Source organism: Callorhinus ursinus, unplaced genomic scaffold (assembly GCF_003265705.2).
Source record: "Callorhinus ursinus isolate GAN/ISIS: 27379988/994484 unplaced genomic scaffold, GSC_fseal_2.0 scaffold45, whole genome shotgun sequence".
In the NCBI taxonomy this organism is placed as follows: Eukaryota; Metazoa; Chordata; class Mammalia; order Carnivora; family Otariidae; genus Callorhinus; species Callorhinus ursinus.
The window spans coordinates 12,906,518-12,928,884 of NW_027397107.1; the positions used below are offsets into that span (position 1 = coordinate 12,906,518).

The 22,367-nt window shown below is 39.6% G+C and overlaps 1 long non-coding RNA gene across 1 annotated transcript in view; it reads right to left on the minus strand.

The window, feature by feature from the left end:
- Nucleotides 1-22,367, minus strand: part of LOC141370783 (uncharacterized) — a 111,640-nt gene that overhangs the window by 12,459 nt on the left and 76,814 nt on the right. The window contains exon 2 of the long non-coding RNA XR_012375124.1: nucleotides 14,645-14,809. This is a non-coding gene — a long non-coding RNA (uncharacterized lncRNA). The remainder of the gene's footprint in view (nucleotides 1-14,644; nucleotides 14,810-22,367) is intronic.

The window sequence follows — 22,367 nt, forward strand, 5'->3', positions numbered from 1 at the left end:
CAACTACCAAAATTGAACCAGGAAGAAATAGAAAACCTGAACAGACCTATAGCCCCTAAGGAAATTGAAGCAGTCATCAAAAATCTCCCAACAAACAAAAGCCCAGGGCCAGATGGCTTCCCAGGGGAATTCTATCAGCCATTTAAAGAAGAATTAATACCTATTCTCCTGAAACTGTTCCAAAAAATAGAAATGGAAGGAAAACTTCCAAACTTATGAGGCCACCATTACCTTGATCCCAAAACGAGACAAAGACCCCATCAAAAAGGAGAACTACAGACCAATATCTCTGATGAACATGGATGCAAAAATTCTCACCAAAATACTAGCCAATAGGGTCCAACAGTACATTAAAAGGATTATTCACCATGACCAAGTGGGATTTATCCCTGGGCTGCAAGGCTGGTTCAACATCCGCAAATCAATCAACGTGATACAATACATTAACAAAAGAAAGAACAAGAATCATATGATCCTCTCAATAGATGCAGAATAAGCATTTGACAAAGTACAGCATCGTTTCTTGATCAAAACTCTTCAGAGTATAGGGATAGAGGGTACATACCTCAATATCATAAAAGCCATCTATGAAAAACCTACAGTGAATATCATTCTCAATGGGGAAAAGCTGAGAGCTTTTCCCCAAGGTCAGGAACGCTGCAGGGTTGTCCACTCTCACCACTGCTATTCAACATAGTATTAGAAGTCCTAGCCACAGCAATCAGACAACAAAAAGAAATCAAAGGCATCCAAATCGGCAAAGAGGAAGTCAAACTCTCACTCTTTGCAAATGATATGATACTGTATGTGGAAAACCCAAAAGACTCCACCCCAAAACTGCTAGAACTCATACAGGAATTCAGTCAAGTAGCAGGATATAAAATCAATGCGCAGAAATCAGTGGCATTCCTATACACCAACAAGAAGACAGAAGAGAGACAAATCAAGGAGTCGATCCCATTTACAATTGCACCCAAAACCATAAGATACCTAGGAATAAATTTAACCAAAGAGGCAAAGGCTCTGTACTCAGAAAACTATAAAATACTCATGAAAGAACTTGAAGAAGACACAAAGAAATGGAAAAACGTTCCATGCTCATGGACTGGAAGAACAAACATTTTGAAGATGTCAATGCTACCTAGAGCATTCTACACATTCAATGCAATCCCCATCAAAATACCATCCCCCTTTTTCAAAGAACTGGAACAAATAATCCTCAAATTTGTATGGAACCAGAAGAGACCCCGAATAGCCAGAGGAATGTTGAAAAAGAAAAGCAAAGCTGGCGGCATCACAATCCTGGATTTCCATCTCTATTACCAAGCTGTCATCATCAAGACAGTATGGTACTGGCACAAAAACAGACACATAGATCAATGGAACAGAATCGAGAGCCCAGAAATGGACCCTCAACTCTATGGTCAACTCATCTTTGACAAAGCAGGAAAGAATGTCCAATGGAAAAAAGACAGTCTCTTCAAAAAATGGTGTTGGGAAAATTGGACAGCCACATGCAGAAGAATGAAACTGGACCATTTCCTTACACCACACACAAAAATAGACTCCAAATGGTTGAAAGACCTAAATGTGAGACAGGAGTCCATCAAAATCCTAAAGGAGAACACAGGCAGCAACCTCTTCGACCTCAGCCGTAGCAACTTCTTCCTAGAAACATCACCAAAGGCAAGGGAAGCAAGGGCAGAAATGAACTATTGGGATTTCATCAAGATCAAAAGCTTTTGCACAGCAAAAGAAACAGTCCACAAAACCAAAAGACAACCGACAGAATGGGAGAAAATATTTGCAAATGACATATCCGATAAAGGGCTAGTATCCAAAATCTATAAAGAACTTCTTAAACTCAACACCCAAAGAACAAATGATCCAGTCAAGAAATGGGCAGAAGACATGAACAGACATTTTTCCAAAGAAGACATCCAAATGGCCAACAGACACATGAAAAAGTGCTCAACATCACTTGGCATCAGGGAAATCCAAATCAAAACCTCAATGAGATACCACCTCACACCAGTCAGAATGGCTAGAATTAACAAGTCAGGAAACGACAGATGTTGGCGGGGATGTGGAGAAAGGGGAACCCTCCTACACTGTTGGTGGGAATGCAAGCTGGTGCAGCCACTCTGGAAAGAGTATGGAGGTTCCTCAAACAGTTGAAAATAGAGCTACCCTACGATCCAGCAATTGCACTACTGGGTATTTACCACAAAGATACAAATGTAGGGATCCGAAGGGGTACGTACACCCCAGTGTTTATAGCACCAATGTCCACAATAGCCAAACTATGGAATGAGCCAAGACGTCCATCGACAGATGAATGGATAAAGAAGAAGTGGTACATATACACAATGGAATATTATGCAGCCATCAAAAGGAAGGAGATCTTGCCATTTGCAACGACGTGGATGGAACTGGAGGGTGTTGTGCTGAGTGAAATAAGTCGATCAGAGAAAGACATGTATCATATGACCTCACTGATATGAGGAATTCTCAATCTCAGGAAACAAACTGAGGGTTGCTGAAGTGGTGGTGGGTGGGAGGGTTGGGGTGGCTGGGTGATAGACATTGGGGAGGGTATGTGCTATGGTGAGCGCTGTGAATTGTGCAAGACTGTTGAATCACAGATCAGTACTTCTGAAACAAATAATGCAAGAAATGTTAAGAATAAAGAAAAAGAAAAAGATAGCAGGAGGAGAAGAATGAAGGGGAGTAAGTTGGAGGGGGAGACGAACCATGAGAGACGATGGACTCTGAAAAACAAACTAAGGGTTCTAGAGGGGACGGGTGTGGGGGGATGGGTCAGCCTGTTGATGGGTATTGAGGACGGCACGTTCTGCGTGGAGCACTGGGTGTTATGCACAAACAATGAATCATGGAACACTACATCAAGAACTAATGATGTATGGTGACTAACATAACAATGAAAAAATTAAAAATAAAATAAAAATAAAAAATAAAGAAGAGTTAATACTTATTCTTCGCAAACTAATCCAAAGAATAGAAGAGGGAGGAAAACTTCCAAACTCGTTCTATGAGGCCAGCATTACCCTGATACCAATACCAGAAAAGACACTAGAAAAAGAGAGAGAGAGAAAGAGAGAGAGAGAACTATAGGCCAATATCTCTGATGAACATAGACGCAGAAATCCTCAACAAAATATTAGCAAACCAGATCAAACAATATACTTTAAAAAACATAATCAAGTGGGATTTGAAACAAATATATGCACCCCTATGTTTATTGCAGCAGTTTTTACAATAGCCAAAATATGGAAGCAACCCAAATGTCATAGATACATGAATGGATGAAGATGATGTTGGGTATATATACAACAGAATATCACTGAGCCGTAGAAAAGAATGAGATCTTGCCATTTGCTACAACATGGATGGATCTAGAGGGTATAATGCTAAGTCAAATAAGTCAGTCAGAGAAAGACAAATAACATATGATTTCACTCACATGTGGAGTTTAAGAAACAAAACAAAGGATCAAATTAAAAAAAAAGAGAGAGACAGACAAAAAAACAGACTCTTAGCTATAGAGTACAAATGGATGTTTCCCAGAGGGGAGGTGAGTGGGAGGATGCGTGAAATAGGTGAGGGGAATTAAGAGGACATGTATCATGATGAGCACTGAATGATGCATAGAATTGTTGAGTCACTATATTGTACACCTGAAACTAATATAACACGTACATTAATTATACTGGAATTAAACAAAACATAGAAAATGAAAATGAAAAAATATACAAAATACATCTCAATGTAGAGTCCTCAGGTTCTTCCCAGGAATAGAATAAAACTGCCAGTTGGAATGTACCCATTCATTCAACTATTCCCAGTGTCTACAATGAAATGTGCTGCGTTTACCTGATAATTAATGTATAAAAGTTCATTTTATGGAATTTTTTTAAGTGTTGAAAATTATTTTGAGTATTTAAAAATTATTCATCATCACACTTTCATAATTATGTCGACTTTGTATTTTTTTCTATCCAGTTTTCTTGGAAAACAATTCAGGATCATTAAATACATACATACAATTCTGTGTCCTGTCTCTTTTCATAACATTTCTTCACCACTGTTTCCAATATTACTAAATAACATTCTTTTAAAATATGAATTTTAATGTCAGTATTACATTTCATTATTTGAACCCATCACAATTTTGTGATCATTCTTCATTTTTTGAGCAGTTACTTTCTCCCCATTTTTACTAATAAATAAAAATTGTAATGAATATTTTCGAGCACAGTTCTTTGGGATTTTTTACTTATTCTAATTGAAAGGAGAAATAGTGGATCAAAAATTACAAACTTTTGGAACACCTGGGTGGCTCAGTTGGTTAAGCATCTAACTCTTGATTTTGGCTCAGGTCATGATCTCAGGGTTGTGAGACTGAGCCCTGTGTCTTAGCGTGGAGCCTGCTCAAGATTCTCTCTCTCCTTCTCCCTCTGCCCCTCCCTGCTCACATGCTCTCTCTCTAAAAAAAAAAATTACAAATTTTTTGAGTGCCTGGATGGCTCAGATTGTTGAGCATCCGTCTCTTGATTTCAGCTCAGGTCATGATCTCAGAGTCATGGGATTCAGCCCCACCTCTGGCTGCATGCTCAGTACAGAGTCTGCTGAAGATTCTCTCTCCTTCCTCTTTCCTCCTCCCTGCCCCTCCACTGTGCTCTCATTCTCTAAATAAATAAATAAATAAATAAATAAATAAATAAAATCTTTTTAAAATTGCCAACTTTTTTGAGACTCTTAATATATATTTCTAAATTACCTCCTAGAAAACCTGTACCAATTTATACTCTCACTAGCAGTATTTGGTACATATTTGTCATAACACCATTACAAAAATTAAGCATTTCTTAATTTCTACTAATTTATTATGAACATGACATATCATCACTTTTTAATTTACATTTCTTTGATAATCACCGAGTTGAACTTTTGATTTATATTTGCTATTTGTATTTCCACATTTGTGAATTCGGCATGAGTTTACTTATATTAATTTTTGTATCATTTATTTTATTTTATTTTTTTAATTTTTTTATTGTTATGTTAATCACCATATATTACATCATTAGTTTTTGGTGCAGTGTTCCATGATTCATTGTTTGTTCATAACACCCAGTGCTCCATGCAGAACGTGCCCTCCTCAATACCCATCACCAGGATAACCCATCCCCCTCCCCCCTCCCCTCTAGAACCCTCAGTTTGTTTTTCAGAGTCCATCATCTCTCATGGTTCGTCTCCCCCTCTGACATACTCCCCTTTTCTTCCTCTCCTGTTATCTTCTTCTTTTTCTTTTTTCTTAAAATATGTTGCGTTATTTGTTTCAGAAGTACAGATCTGTGATTCAACAGTCTTGCACAGTTCACAGCGCTCACCGTAGCACATACCCTCCCCAATGTCTATCACCCAGCCACCCCATCCCTCCCACCCTCAACCACTCCAGTAACACTCAGTTTGTTTCCTGAGATTAAGAATTCCTCATATCAGTGAGGTCATGTGTATCATTTATTTTAATACATGACTTTCATATAAGTTTTCCAATGTGTATTTGCCTTTTAGTCTTAAGAAGTTAATCGATGTGTGAAGTTTTCCCTCATAGATTCTCAGGTCCATCAATCATTTTGTTTGTCCCCTTCTTTGGAGTTATGATTGGAGAGACTTACCTCAGATCCCCATCCCCCTCTATTTTCTTCTACTCCTGATACGGTTTCACTGTTTTACATTTTGCTATTTTGTCTGTCAGAGTCACATTTTAGTTGGGGCTGTGAGGAAGGACAGTATCTTGATTTGTTTCCAAGAGTACATCAGTTGCCCCAAAAGATACTATGAAATAATCTTCCCTCTTTTCTCAATTACTTGTGATAGCAGGTTTACTCTGTGTTCTGGTAATATTCACAAATCAATGCATTGAAAGAGCTGTTCACGTACTCTAAATTCAATGTCATTTTCCTTTTATGCCTCTGTGTTCCTATATTAGTTATTTTACTAGGGTAGCTTTGCAAGATATTTTTATATCTTATATAAAGGCAAATCTATTTTCCTTGCCCTTTGCAGGATTTTTTTTTATTAGCAATTCCCCAGTTATCTATTCTTCCAGATGTATTTTAAAGACACATTATCAAACTTTTTTCCTCTCACCCTTACCCTTACATAAATAACATCATGACTTTCATGATATTGAACCTAAAATTAATCTTGGAAAACAAACATCTGTGTACCACTCCTTTCTAGCAATAAACTGTATTATTTCTCCAGATCTCCTCCATCTCTTGACACTGTATTATTTCTCCAGATCTCCTCCCTCTCTTGGTAAAGTTATATTGTGTCTTTATTGTTGCACTGTCCATGCTGAAGTTGTACCTGGGTATCATTTTGTTATCTTTGTTATTAGGAAAGAAATTGTTTTTCCAGGATACATAATTTTTAGTTGGTTCTCTTAGTTTTACTAAGAGGGCAAATAAGTAATTTGTGACAATTGATAAATTATCATCAACCTTTACCATACTTGTAACTTCTCTGTTCATGGTATATTGCATTGGCTGGATCCTCCAGAATCAAGTTAATTCATAGTATAGCACTGAGACTAGACCTCCTTGTCAAGAAAGAAATGAGTCCCAAAGCATGTAAATGGATAAGAAGAGGATTAATGGTTAGATAAACTCTGTAATATATAGCTTCCTGGAAATTCACATGCATTTTAGCATATAAAATCTTCTGAGAATCTCTGCAAATAAGAACTCTGGTGGTGGTGGTGAGTTTTGACCTGTTATTTATGATGTGTTAAATCGTATCCCCAAACCCAGTTTTCCATTAAGTCCTTCCTTTATTTTTTAGTGCATATTGACATCCCAAATACTTTGTTCTTTATCATGTTAAAATATTTAACCGTTTCTAGTTTAAAATATGCTTAAAAAAATAAGAATGGACAGGAATTTGTTCAGATGTTTATTATCATTTGACAAATTAATTTATTGTTAGTGATAAGTACCTTAAATATTTAAATTAATGGAATAAATTATGCTTATCCATGAGTAATTTTTTATTATTTTGTTGAACTTGATATACTAGTATTTTATTTAATATTTTTGTACTTCAATTCATGAGTAAAATTAATCTTTATATTTCATTAGTGGGGCTTTGTAAGTTATTGGTAACAGAGTTTTGCAACTTTTATAAGTGAACCAGGAAATTTTCCCTTTTTTTTTTTTTTTTTTTTTTTTAGAGAGAGAGAAGAAGGGAGGGGTAGAAGGAGAGGGAGAGAGAATATTAAGCAGGCTCCACATCCAGCTCAGAGCCCAAGTCCGGGCTCTATCCCACAACTGACATCATGACCTGAGCTGAAATCAAGAGTCTCATGCTTAACTGACGGAGCCACCCAGGCGCCCCTCTATCTCTTTCACACAGTGGAATAGTTTATGTGAATCAAAATTTGCAAGTATGTATATGAGTAGCATGCAGGAGCTCACACAGGAAAGAATCTTCTCAGTTGGGATTTTCATGTGTTCCGTCTATAAAATGGGTCTCGAATATTTTCCTTTGTCTAGTGCAGTGCTCTCCCTGCTCAATCTGGAAGGCATTTTGAGAGACATTCTCTTTTAAATTTCAACTGACTAGCAAATATTTACCTGGTATTTTTCTGCTGGTCTGTAGGCTGGGACTCACCAAATACAATTGCTTAGCCCTCATACTGGAACAAGGACATTTATTCCTGAGTACCTTTTGAATGCAATCAGTTGTTATTTTTCTGCAAAAGATATGTACAAAAAATATGGCTACACCTGAAAGGGACTGTACAAGACCTGTTCTTCCAGCATCACCTCTCTTACCTTACTTACATCCATAGATGTCATTCCTACCATCTTCCTGCTCTAACTGTCCACGTATCCGGTAACTTGGGTCTCTAAGTGGATGTCAAAACAGAAGCACAAGGAAGGAGAGAAGGAAAGAAAGCTTGGATTGGCTGCCTCAGAGTATAGCTTCTCACTTGGGGCTTATTTCCAGTCCCTTCTGAAAACCCAGTCGATGTCAACAAGATAGGCTCTAGACAACTAGAAACTAATGAGCAGGGCAGAGAAATTCTTCCTCGGTGCACACAGGAGGAATGTCAAAACATAATGAGCCAGTTTATGCCATAGAAGCTTGGAGAAGTCCTGGGTTTAATGTACTGGGTGCCTCTGAAGGAAGGTATATGGGATTGGTCCAACACAGGAGAACTGAGGAAAGCATATGTAATGAGCAGTGACTTTCCTGTAGCAGCCTCTGGAGTCAGATGGTTACTTCTCCTCTGATCTGTATAAGGTGCAGTGTTAACTCTCTGAGAGTTGTGATCACGGAAGCCCCAGACCCAGGAGCATCCGGCATCTGTCATGGGAGCAGGGTGTAGAGCTGAGGAGGGGGTTGTGAAGGGCTCTAGAATAGGAAAGGGGGGATTAATAATAAAAGTTTGCCTGCTAAATCCAGCTCCCTCCCCTCGGCTCTGCTCCCAGGATCCCAGTGGACCAGCATATATGCCAATCAAGATGATATAGGCCTTATCCTTTCTGGAGAAACTTATTGGGTAAAGAAAAAGACATACTGATGCTCACATACAGGATCTCCTAATATAAATAGTGAAAAGGAAATATACAATGAAATCATATAGGACATATTTTAGAAACGAAGCATATGATCATCCAGATTGAAAGGCCCTGTTGAGCATCCAGTACATTCAGTTCAAGACCTTTAAAGTAGGTCTTCATAAAATTCCAAAGCAATGATGATTTCCTCTTAATCTTGAATGTGGAGAGGGTGAAGTCACATATAAAGGATGAGAATCAGAATGTTTACCAATTTCTCAAAAACAACAATGTAATCTTGAAAACAATAGAGTAATGCCTTCAGACCCTGGGAGAAATGTTTCCCAAATTTTATCTTGTCAAAATATTAATAAATATAAGGATAGAAAAGAACATATTCAGATATATAAGATCTCAAAAACTTACCATCCATGTGCCACTTCTTAGAAACATGCTGATGGATGTATTCCATGGAAGTAAAGGAGTAAATCGAGAAAGATGTAGGACAGAGGAAATAGTGGCTGTATCACAGACAAGATATTTAAAGAAATTTTCTAGGGGCGCCTGGGTGGCTCAGTCGATTAAGTGTCTGCCTTCCACTCTGGTCATATTCTCAGGGTCCTAGGCTCTAGCCCCATGTTGGGCTCCCTGCTCAGTGGGGAGCCTGCTTCTCCCTCTCCTTCTGCCCCTCCCAATTTTCATGCTCTCTCTCTCTCTAATAAATAAATAATATCGAAAGAGAGGAAGGAAGGAAGGAAGAGAGAGAGAGAGGAAAGAAGGAAGGAAGGAAGGAAAGAAAGAACCTTTCTAGATCAGCCCTGTGCAGTAAGTAGAACTTTCTAAGATAGTGGAAATGTTCCATATCTACACATTTCAGTAGCCTCTGGCCATAAGTGAGAACTTGAAATATGGTTAGTGTCACTGAGTTTTAATTTCGTTTTAAGCAATTTAAATTTAAATAACCACATGTGGCTAAAGGCTATCATTTTGGAAGAATGCTCTACATGATGGTGAAGAAAACTGTCAAGCTGGTGAAGGAGGGAAGTTTCATGAATGAGAGATTATGCCCTAGAGTACATCATGTTTCCAAAGATGGCCACAAAATATCTCCCACTTGCTTATTTGCAATATGGCTTTGCTGTGACTCTGTCAAGAGGTGGGATCTATTTGTATTCCTCTTGGATCTTGGCAGGCCTTACGTCTTCTTTGACCAATGACCTTAGGACTTCTAGGTTCAGACATTAAGAAGTTCTGGTACCTTTTGCTTTTGAACAGTGAAGAAAGCTAAATACCACATGAAGAATCCAACTATCTTGAGGACATCATTCTATCAGAAAGCCCCAGCTAACCACATGGAGATCCCTAACAAATCCCCAATTTTCTCCATGTCCTATTCAGAATTGCTCAGCTGAGCAACCCATGGAACCATGAAAGATGACAAAATAGTAGTTGTGAGTCCTTAGTTTTAGTATTATTTGTTATACAGTGATAGATAACCAAACAGCAGCAAGTCTAAGTGCTCATATTGGAGTGCAAGAGAGAGTTCTGGGAGTAGCATATACATGATGGTACTCATTGATTACCTGGTGTGTCTGACTTCCTGGCGAGTCTGTTGGAGTATTTGGAAGAAGAATTACTAAATAAACATATACCAAATTAAGCAAATCAACTTTTTTTTAATTCCAGGAAAGCCAAAATTTTGTACAAGAAAGGAAAATATAATCATAAATATAATCATTTAGTTTGTGGAGATTAGCTATATTACTATATAATCGTAGTAATGTCCATACAGAATTCGTATTTTGGGAGAATGGGAATGATGAAAGAAGGGAAAAAAATGGGGAATTCTATGGGGAAGGGAGGATATAAGAAGGGAAATTTATGGGGAGGGAGGATATAAGAATACTTAAATACTCATCTTCTTTAGTGGAAGACAACAAATGATCTCTGAAAATGGAAACATCAAATGTGTTGGTTATGTACCAGTAGAAAAGTCTACAGTTATATGAGGTTGCTCCTGGGGAACATAAATTTGGGGTCTATTTGGATGAAATGAACACTACATTTTTTTCATAGAGAATTAACGGATATTTTGAAAGCTGAATGTGTATTCTTAAATAAGGAGGGCACGTGTCGGGATGAGCACTGGGTGTTATATGCAATTAATGAATTGTTGAACACTACAACAAAAACTTATGAGGTACTATATGCTGGCTAACTGAACATAATAAAAAAAGGAATATCAAATGGATCAAGACAATTTACAGTTGTTGGAAAATAGCTAATGGCCATCCTGGTTAGACCACCTTGTCACATCAACCTGGCAGATTTTAGAGAAAATCTTCCTATCACATGAGAACTATAGTCAGTATTCTCAGCTTCAGTTCTGCACCTCTACTTAACGTGCTGGTGCAAATTTTAATAGGGAAAGAAAAGGGCAAGTCCATGGCCATTAGCCGGCAATGATCACCACCCTGAACTCCCAATTTTTCCTTTCATACAATCCCCTCTGATCCAGATCACCTTCAAATGCCATATGTTGAATTGAGCTATGCTAATTTATAGCATTTCAAACACAAGTCCGGCGAGGGCCACAACATCATGAGCCTCTTGGAAAGAGGTTGAAACAGAGAATGGATGGAGTGGCGTATGAGGTCTCAGGGATTGCCTGGCAGATCTAAATTAAAATTTCTAGAGATAGGATCACTTTGATGTATACCAAGCAGCCCTGATCCTGGGGATCCAGAAGGATCTTTGAGGAGGGTGAAGAACTAGAACAGACTCCTCCAGGCCATGTGGGTTAAACAGCAGTCGATGCCATGGTAGCAAAGGAATGTCTTCATCAGAGCAGAATACAAACAGAGGGTGGTGATTCAGGGCATTAACAAAGAATAGGGAGAAGGGAGACAGTGTCTTTTGTACCAGAGAAATGATGAAGCTAGGGTGCTTTATAACGCCTCTCACCAAGACAATCCTCGGTTCAGAGCTGTTCACTAGTATGAGCAAGAAAACTAAAATTCTGATCTGGGATTGAAGAGGAACCCAACTGCTGCACTGTGGAAAGGATGGAGTGGAAAGACCCACTAGGCAGTGTCCAAGGAATGGATGGAAGAAAACATGGCCCGGGAGAACTGGGAGTCAGGCTAGACTGTGAGTGACAGACATGTGTGCAATGACCACATCATCTTCCTCATTGTTCCTGGAACGCACGTGCATGTTATTCCCAGGCCTTTCTCCTGAAATCCACAAGCTGGGGGGAGTCCCTCACCCCCCACCTCCTCCAGGTCCCTGCTCAAATGTGTTCTTCTCCAATAGACCTTCCATGATATCACTTTGTAGGTGCCATTTCTTATACTTAGAAGACTTTTCTTTCACTGGTTTGACTCCCACAGTCCTCCAGATCCTTCCAGAAATTCCTCTTATTTCTTTGACACCCCTCTAAAACTGAGTAAGATGCCCCTCCTGTATACCCTAATGGTGCTCAGTGCTTGTGCCTCTGATAGGAAGCATTTCTTTCTCCCAAGAAATGTTAGGTGCTTGAAGAGAAACTACAATGTTTTATTCTTAGGACCCAGCACATAGAAATCTCTCAGAAATATTTGTTAAACAAAGGCAGTGAACTATGCACACATATTTATTCTTGGACAACGTATGCCCTTTTATTTATGGATTCCCACATTCCCAAGTCATTAGGTGTATATCCATGTGGTTCCCAAATGTCACCACCCTATTCCTATCCTGGGAAGCTGAATCCACAAATCTGATGCCATATGAGATATTCTTAGGTCTCCCATAATTTTAAAATAGACAATAAACCAAGGCAACAGTCCTCATTTCCTTAAATTAAACCTTCTTACAAGCCTCTATTCTGCCCTTACTTGTAACCTCAAATACCTTAAAAGAGTGACCCACAGAGACTCCCTGCATTTCCTCACAATTCTTGCCTGCTTGGTTCTCCCTGGGGGCCTCTGGAAACTTCCTTTCTTGAAGCTCTTCAGGGAGAATAATATTCTCCGAATTACATGGCCCTTTTTCTTAGTCATTTCCCCACACTAGCCTTGATTATTTCATAGGAGGTAAAGAAAAATCCTGAGACCCTTCCCCAAATCTAGAGAGCTGGTGGATTCTAGAGCTGACCCCCTTACTGCGTGGTGCCCCCTCAGTGCTGGGCAAAATCACACCCACCACACGCTGTGTATTGTGAAGCTGGCATAGATTTTCTGAAACTAGGCAGACCTTTTGCAGTGTTTAGTTTTTGGCAGAATTTATGTTTTTGGCTGGCCGCCACTGTGAAATGTGTTTAGTTTTAACTGACAGGCCTGTTCAACACCACAGGTCATAGGTAAACCTGCCTAATCGTGACTGGGTGAAGCCAAATCAAAAGGTGGGCTCCCATTCCCGATTTCCTTTTGCGCTTTTGACTGCCTTAGTACAGGTTAATTCCCGCAAAACATTTCGGTCCTTCTACCTGATTCTCTTTGATAAACACTCCCTGCTTTGTGATGACCCTCTTCCGAAATCCAGGGGTTGGGAGAAGCTACGCGGGGAGCAGTAAAAGAAGGGATTCGTTGGCGCTCTGGGAAATGAGACTGGAGGGCACAGTGAGGAGAAGAGGGGTTGATAGAAGAAATCCTGAGAGCCGTCACATGGCATTTCCCCCCTCAGACCTAGGCGGCTTTTGGGAACAATTCGACAGGTTGACAGGAGAACTGCCAAAAAAAAAACGTGACGCTCTGATTTTTGCAAACCAGTGTCACTGGAACACAAGGAGTTTTTGTTTCACTTTTACCCTGAAAGGGATGTACAGTGAGCCATTTTGAGACTGCTTGTTTTCTTGTTTTATCCGGTTCAGTGAATATGACTATGCTTTTCCCTACTATCTCCATCAGAATCTATACCTCTGCCAGGCTGGGAAAGCATATACTCCCCACATCAGAAGTGTGATTCAACCATTATGAGCCTTGTGGGATGGGTCCTTGTGGGATGGGTCAGTGAGTTGTAGGATGGCATGGGTATGGGGGTCCTTGTGGGATGGGTCAGTGAGTTGTAGGATGGCATGGGTATGGGGGTCCTTGTGGGATGGGTCAGTGAGTTGTAGGATGGCGTGGGTATGGGGGTCCTTGTGGGATGGGTCAGTGAGTCGTAGGATGGCGTGGGTATGGGGGTCCTTGTGGGATGGGTCAGTGAGTTGTAGGATGGCGTGGGTATGGGGGTTAATGCTGTTTCACCCATGATGGGAGAATGACCTCAAAGAAATTGTCAAAGTCAAAGGTAACCAACAAAGTTTATGATCAGGATCTTACAGCTCAGAGAAGGTATGACAATATTATGATGAGCTAGCAGTGATCATCGGAGAATATTAAGTATGTGAGGGTGCCTTCATTTTCATTTTTTTGAAAGAAAATAAGTAGAAGGTAAATAATATCACGAAAACATAAGTTCCATGAAGTAGGAGTTTGGTCTATGTATTTTATATTGCTCACTGCTAAATAGTCGATTTAGATTGACACACAGTAGGCACTCAAGAAATACACATCAAGTGAATGAATAAGTAAATTAATTAAAAGTATGTTTTCAGAAGACACTTAAAATGGGACAACTTAGTATCCATGACATATCTAAAAAACCTGAATTGAACTCTGAACCAAACATACTTCCTGCTGATACAAGAAATTTCCCAGATGATTAATATCATTTTATTTCTGGGACTATGATTTAAACATTTGTATTATGCTGACGTGCAGTATGAAGGAACACACTGGACTTAAATGCATTAATTCAAACTCAAATTTTATTCATAAATATAGATGTATACACACAAACATACATTTATATATCGTACATATATGTTTATGTATATGTATTTTTCCTCTCTCTATATTAATAAGCAGAAAAGAATACTATTAAGGAACAACTCTGGACACAAAAGTCCCTAATGCTATGAAACACAGAAGAGGAAGGGACGCTGAGCTGTAGACATATAGGACTTGGCTCTGGATTTCAGGGGCAAATGAGGCTGCATATTGGGAAAAAAAAACCCCAAACTGTACCTGTGTTAATTTTATTTTTCCTCCATTCTGCTGGCCGTCGCTGGATTTGGGCCGTGACCTCTTGCTCACATGTGCACGGATGAAGAAGTCATTGATCATGGACACATTCCCTGGATTATGGGGAGTGTGCATCCCACGAGAGTGTGCATTCCACATCTTTTGGTTCTGGAGAGGCAGGGACAGAAACAGAATATAGAATCCATCAGCCCTTTCATAACAGGCCCATGGTTCAGGCATGGCTTGGAAAGGCATCGGGGCATTGGCAGGCGTTCCAGGCGAATTTTCCAGCAACAGTGTGGCTCCATTTGCCTCCTTCAACAGGTCCTCAGTTGGCTATATTAGTTCAACTTCAGACTTTGAATTGGCACAAATGCATTGTGCAGATGGGGCAGTCACATCGACGGGCCTGGAACTAATTAAAAACTGGAATATTTTAGATCAGGAGGAGGAAGTGTGGCCAGATTTGCAGGGATAGTACAAGTGAGCTGAAAGAACAAATTGACCCAGCCCTATGAGAAAAGTCACTGCTGCCTGACCTTAGGTAGCCCCAACTGGGCTTGGCATATCCCCGTGAGAGATAGTCCCTGCTAGCCTGACAGGTATTGAGCCATCCCAGTGGTTTAAGAAATATTATTATTTAAAAAAAAAAATCCTTCTAGTGGCACAATGTTTTGTTAGGAAGAACAAGTGTGCCAAGCTTGTTAGCTTTGGGGAAAAGACACATCCAAGTGAGTGAAGGCCTGTGAAAAGCATTTATGAGGGAAAATTAATGCCTGGTGGAGTGTCAGGGGCTATGTTCAGAGGACTGGATTTTAGGCCTGCTGGAGCGACCTCCCGCCACAGTGGGACACCATCCACACAGCTCCCCCTGGCCTTCCTTCCCTGGCCTGTACTAATTCACCATGTCTCTCCTCCTTGTCCCCTGATGACTATACTTGGGCTTCTCTTAGACTAAGCAATCAACATTTCTCTGCTCAGATGAAGTCTCATCTTGCTAAGGACCTCACCTTGTCCTGCCTCTAACCATGTCACTCCAGGTTTTGGAGAACTACTTAGGCCCATTTTCAGCCTTACAGATCAGCTCAGAGTTGAGGGTTGTGAATTCAAAGAAATTCCATAGCTGGTTGGTGTCAGTGTTTTGTTTTTGTAACTTTTTTTTTTTTTGACACCTACAATTTATTCAATTTATACTTAGGTGCCCAGCAGTGGGCTACATCATGAAAGACATTATTCCATTTAGTCCCTTCAACAAAAATGTAAAGAAATTGATATTGTTATTCTGGTTCTTTTGTTTTAATTTTTTAACTGTAGTAAAATACACATAATGAAATTTACCATCTTAGCCATTTTTAAGTGTAAGTTTCAGTGGCAGTAAATGCATTCACATTATTATGCAACTATCAACAGCGTCCACCTCCAAAACTCTTTTTGTCTTGCAAAACTGAAGCTCTGTCCCCATTAAAGAACTTCCCATTTTTCCCTCCCCCCAGGACCCGCCAACTGCTGTTCCAGTTTCTATCTTTATGAATCTGAACACTCCAGGTGCCTTGTATAAGGAGAAACACACAATATTTGTCTTTTTGTGACTGGCTTATTTCACCGAGCATAATGTCTCCAAGGTTCATTCATGTTGTAGTCTGTGCCAGAATTTCCTTCTTTTATGGCTCAATAATACCCCATGGTGTACATAAAGTACAACTTATTTATCCATTCATCTGTTGATGGACACTCAGGTTGCTTCTACTCTTTAGCTACTGCGAAAAATGCTGCTATGAACATGAGTGTTCAAATATCTTTTTGAGTCTGTGATTCTGTTTTATAGGTGAGGGATCCATGCCTCAGCATGGAGAGGTTAGTAACTTGCCTCAAGTCACATGATAGTTAAGTGATGGAACTGGGATTTACATGCAAGGGCTCTCGCTATAGAACATGTCCTTTTCACCTCTGTCCTCTCCATCTCCAAAGGGCAGATGTCTGTCCCCCAGCAATGGGGCTGACACATGATCTGAAACAGCCCCAAAGACTTCCGCATTAATTACATCTTCATTGTTCTACTAATGAATTTTCCAAATGAATTTTCAATGTGAAATGACACTGCAACATTACAAAAATGTCAGGGTTAGATAAAAGCAGTAATAATGGTAATAATAAAAGGAACCAGTTATTTGGTGCTTCATATATATAAATTATTATACTGGCTACATAAATATATTGATTCTGATCCAAAGTAATAAAAAGCTTTAGCCATTTTATTCCACTGTATGCTAACCCCAATCACTAGGATAATATCCACAAGGCTCTAACATTGTTAATAGATCCCTTATATATTTTACCGTACAAATGACTTACTAGTGTCCCCATTTTGCAGATGAAGACTCCAAGACACGAAGTATTAGAGTTTAATTTGCCATGTGTCAGACCCCAACACCAACAAACTTCAGAGAATCAGATGCAAACAAAATATCTGTACATATAAACTGCTATGAATTTTAGATACATAGCTCTGGGGGAGACATCTGGAATGGTCCTTAAACATGAACAATTTGTGAAGGTCTTTGAAGGACAGAGGCTTGTGTAAATTGAATTAATGAATGACCTATTGGAAAGGACAATGCATATTTAATATCTAATAAAATCCCATAAATGTCTCCATACCCTGCAAGTCACTGCAGCTGCCTCTGACAAATCAGCTTTTATGTGAAGGATCTGCTCTGGGAAGCTTGTTCAGCAATCCCCTGCTCAGGCAGCCTGGCTCCTTTTCAAAATGTTTCCAATGTTTCAGCCTCCAACTCAACTCTTCATCCTGGAAAAGTCTGTGTCTCATTCCAGCTTGGTGCTGTGATTTATTTTTGGCGGGTAAAGGGAAGAATTAGTCATACCTACTCTTCTATTTGAGTTTAATGGGAGCATTGTGGCTGGTGGTAAAGATGTTAGTTTATCAGGCCGGTGACTTGTACAGTTTATGGCATGGGCCTCCTTGCTCCTCCGTTCCTTTCGCCTGTGAGTCACTTTACAATAATAATGAAGAGGTGAGGTCCAATGTCTGACAGTGGATCTCCTTGTACTGGGCTTTCAGCATCGCAATAATGTCCATATTGTGAAAAGAAAGATGATGTCAGCTCCTTGGCAGTTGAAAACAAAGGGAGGGCAAGTAAAAATGACCAGGGCCACCCAAAGAACTGCCAATCAATACTATTGACAATGAAGAGGAAAGCGTTCTTTCTCTCGATTATAAAATATGACTGAACTAAGCAATATTGACCTTGGGGTAAGGCATTTCCTAGCATTTAATGAATGGCTGGAAAGCTGACGGACTTTTAGTCAAACTGGCTATTAGCTGCCTGTAAGTGCCTGACCCTGGAAGCCATAATTAGGGCTACAAATACAGAACACATAAGGAAGCCCAAGTCTGGTTCAGACAATGAGCTGTTGTAAGCAAGTGCCAACTCTGGACCAGCAGATTGACCTTACAGAGCAGCTGGGGTTACTCCCTACCACAGAACCATTCCTAATGGACATTATCTCATAAAGACCCAATGCTAGGTATATGTTCCAAAAATAAAAATGGATAGCAGTTGGCAGTTTATAGAATGGAATATGATACACTGTAAATATAACAGGGTACCTTAAAGGTAATGGGTTGAACTGATATCACGAAAACTACAGAGGCCAGGGCTGCTCATCAGAAACATACTGTGAGCCATGTATGTAATTTATAAATATCTACTAACCATGCAAAAAAGTAGATGAAAGGAATTTTAACAGTTTATTTTTTCTTAATCTAATAAATCCAAAATATTAACATTTGTACATGTATTCAAAAATTCTTGGGATATTTTACTTTCATTTCATATACAAAGTCTTCATGATTCAGTGATACACTTAGAGTACATCTTGATTTGGACTAGCCACATTTCAAGCACTCAAGAGCCCCATATGCTTAGCGGATACCATTTTGGACAGTGCAGGCCTAGGAAATCGGTTTGGTTTAAATAATGCATTCAAACACATAATGGGTAAAATGGTCAAAGGGGTGCATTTTCCTATAACGATCAGTTAAGAGATAACTTAGGAAGAGAATGCTAATAGGTTTTTTTAGATTTTATTTATTTATTTGAGAGAGAGAGTGAGAGAGCATGCACACAGAGGGAGAAGGAGAAGCAGACCACCCCACCCCCCGCCCCCCAAGCAGGGAGCTCAATCCAGGACCTGAAATCATGACCCGAGAGGAAGGCAGACACGTAAGTGACTGAGCCATCCAGGCTCCCCATGAATGCTAATAGTTTTAATTATATATTTAAGAAGACTTGTAGAAGAGTTGTATATTTAAGACAAACTTAATGGTATTTAAGTTTGAAAAAAAAATTTCATGGTGACTAACTTTTGCCATGTTCTCTGGTGGTTGTTGATTTAGCTTTACTTACAGAAATGTTTTCGAGGTTGTAGGGGCAAGAAGACTCTGGAATTAAGTTGCAAGGGAAGCAGTATAGCATAGTGGAGATATTCTTTGGAAACAGTCTGGGTTTTAAGAACAGATAGACCTTCCCCTGACACCTTCCCACTCTGTGGCATAGGGCAAACTATTGCACTTTTGAGTTGAGTCTTCTGATCTCTGATGTGTGGATGGTGATGCTCACCTCCTTTTGGCTGTGTGAATTAGATGAGATAATGCGTGACAAGTTTGGATGTTGGCACCATCATTACCACCTGCATCAGCATTAGAAAGTACCAGAAAAGTCCTCCACTAATGTGGCTCCCCAGTGAGGTTCAGGGACACTGTGCTTGCCCTGGCATCTCTCAGGGAGAAGGTGGGAAAATTGTTTTAAGTGGTATAATGGTTGAGTTGAATACGAAAGATGACGACTTGATAAAATTAATTTGCTAGTATTCAGTATGACAGCAGAAAAAATGTAACCACAAATTTAGTACAATATCTTATTTATTCATTTTCTAATTCATTCATTCAATGAATATTTATGATTGGTCACTATGCACCAGTCACTCTTGAGTACCAGGGACATAGCTTTAAACAAGATAGGCAGAGCCTTCTCTTTCACAGAATTTACATTTTTGTACAAAGAGACATGCGGTACATAAGCAAAAATAAATAAATAAAATAAATAAAATAAGTGCACAATAAAGTTATGTCAGATAGTGAAATTGCTACAGTGAAATTCACACTAAGCAATGAAAGTGATTGGGTCATGGGGTGGAGTGTGGCTGGCTGTGGCAGAGAAGTGACATGACTTTAGAGACTGGTAAGAAATGCTTCTTGGAAGGGGAACCCTCCTACACTGTTGGTGGGAATGCAAGCTGGTGCAGCCCCTCTGGAAAACAGTATGGAGGTTCCTCAAACAGTTGAAAATAGAGCTACCATACGATCCAGCAATTGCACTACCGGGTATTTACCACAAAGATACAAATGTAGGGATCCAAAGGGGTACGTGCACCCCAATGTTTATAGCAGCAATGTCCACAATAGCCAAACTATGGAAAGAGCCAAGACGTCCATCGACAGATGAATGGATAAAGAAGAAGTGGTATATATACACAATGGAATATTATGCAGCCATCAAAAGGAATGAGATCTTGCCATTTGCAACGATGTGGATGGAACTGGAGGGTGTTATGCTGAGTGAAATAAGTCAATCAGAGAAAGACATGTATCATATGACCTCACTGATACGAGGAATTCTTAATCTCAGGAACAAACTGAGGGTTGCTGGAGTGGTCGGGGGTGGGAGGGATGGGGCGGCTGGGTGATAGACATTGGGGAGGGTATGTGCTACGGTGAGCGCTGTGAATTGTGCAAGACTGTTGAATCACAGATCTGTACTTCTGAAACAAATAATGCAACATATGTTAAGAAAAAAAAAAAGAAGATAGGAGGGGAAGAATGAAGGGGGGGAAATTGGAGGGGGAGATGAACCATGAGAGACGATGGACTCTGAAAAACAAACCTAGGTTTCTAGAGGGGAGGAGGGTGGGGGGGTGGGCTAGCCTGGTGATGGGTATTAAAGAGGGCACGTTCTGCGTGGAGCACTGGGTGTTATGCACAAACCATGAATCATGGAACACTACATCAAGAACTAATGATGTAATGTATGGTGATTAACATAACAATAAAAAATAAAAAAAAGAATTCCTCATATCAGTGAGGTCATATGATACATGTCTTTCTCTGATTGACTTATTTCGCTGCTATTGAGAAATTCTTAAGTTCAAAATCTGTTTGCAGAGATTTCTGCGATGCTATTATTTTTACCCATGGAGATCAGGTTAACATTGTTCCTTAGAAGAAAACACCTTTACGATGGCAGGACTCCTGCTTATCACACCCAGTGGCTTTCTCTCCTGGGAATTCTTTAGATAAACCGTGTGGAATTCTGGCTTTCTGAATCCCTTTCTTGTATTTCAAAATGACCACCCTTCCTTATTTTACAGTGTCTTTCCAAATAGAGTCAAAAGCCATTGATTAAGTTTCTTCTCACCCTACTCCAATCATAGTCCCATCTTGCCTTCCTGATATCACGTTATGTTAATAAGTGTTTGAGAAATTTCAAAGCTAGAGGCACCTGAGTGGCTCAGTCTGTTGAGCGTCAAACTCTTGATTTCCACTCAGGTCATGATCTCAGGGTTGTGAGATGGAGCCTGGGGTCGGGCTCCATGCTCGCTCAGTAAAGAGTCAGCTTGGGATTCTCTCCCTCTCCCTCTGCCCCTTTCCCTTCTCTCTCTCTCTCTCTCAATCAAATAAATAAACAAAATCTAAAAGAATAAACAATAAGAAACTTCAAAGCTCTTTGTCTCCTCTTTGGTATATAAGCTTTTTATTTACTCACGTGTGTGGCTAATGCATACACTCCTGTGTCTTGGGTAGATTTCAGAGCACTTTATATTCCGTTGGCATTCATGTTGCCAAACTGAACCACCAATTTAAGTAAAATGTTATTGTTGTACTGTGTGGTATTGACTGCACTTGGGTGGGATTACAGAGCACAAAATAAAGCCAATAACCATTTCCTCATTGTGCACATAGAAAGCTTGCATTCTTTTTACACTTTTGCAGATACAGCAACAAAACCTATTGCTATTTCCGACTTTGAGAGATTCAATAAAGAACTGTCCATAGTTGAAGTTCTCATCCAAGGCAGGTCAGCTCCCCATTCCCTTTTCCGAACTAAGTAGAAGTCTGGAGGTTTGCTTTGAGGCTTCTTCTAGGAACCATTTCTGCTGTCTAGATCTGTTGTTAACAACACTTGTTTGGTTTTGTTTCTATTTGTGTTTCTCTATGTGTGTAGTTCATTAACACTCTGGGTAAAAGATCATTAGTTTAAAGCCGGTCCACAAGATTGATTTTAAGTCCCTTTTACCAAGATCCTGTCTATACATTTATTGTTAAACCCACAGATAATATCTAAAAATGGAGATGAAAAACACAAATTGTGGACAGCACTAAATAAAAATGATGAAGACCATTTATGAAATGTTTGTTATGTGTCAGACACTGTGTAAAACTGTTTTCCATCTATTTCCTCATTCAGGTTTCATTATAAGCCTATAAGAGAGGTATCACTAGCCTTGTTTCACAGAAGGTACATGAGGTCCAAATAAGTTAAGCATATTGCAAATTATACAGCTTATAGGTATTGGAGCAGGATTCAAACCCAGGATTGACCAAGTCCGGAGTCTATGTTCTTACTAATATACAAGAGCCAGATCATAA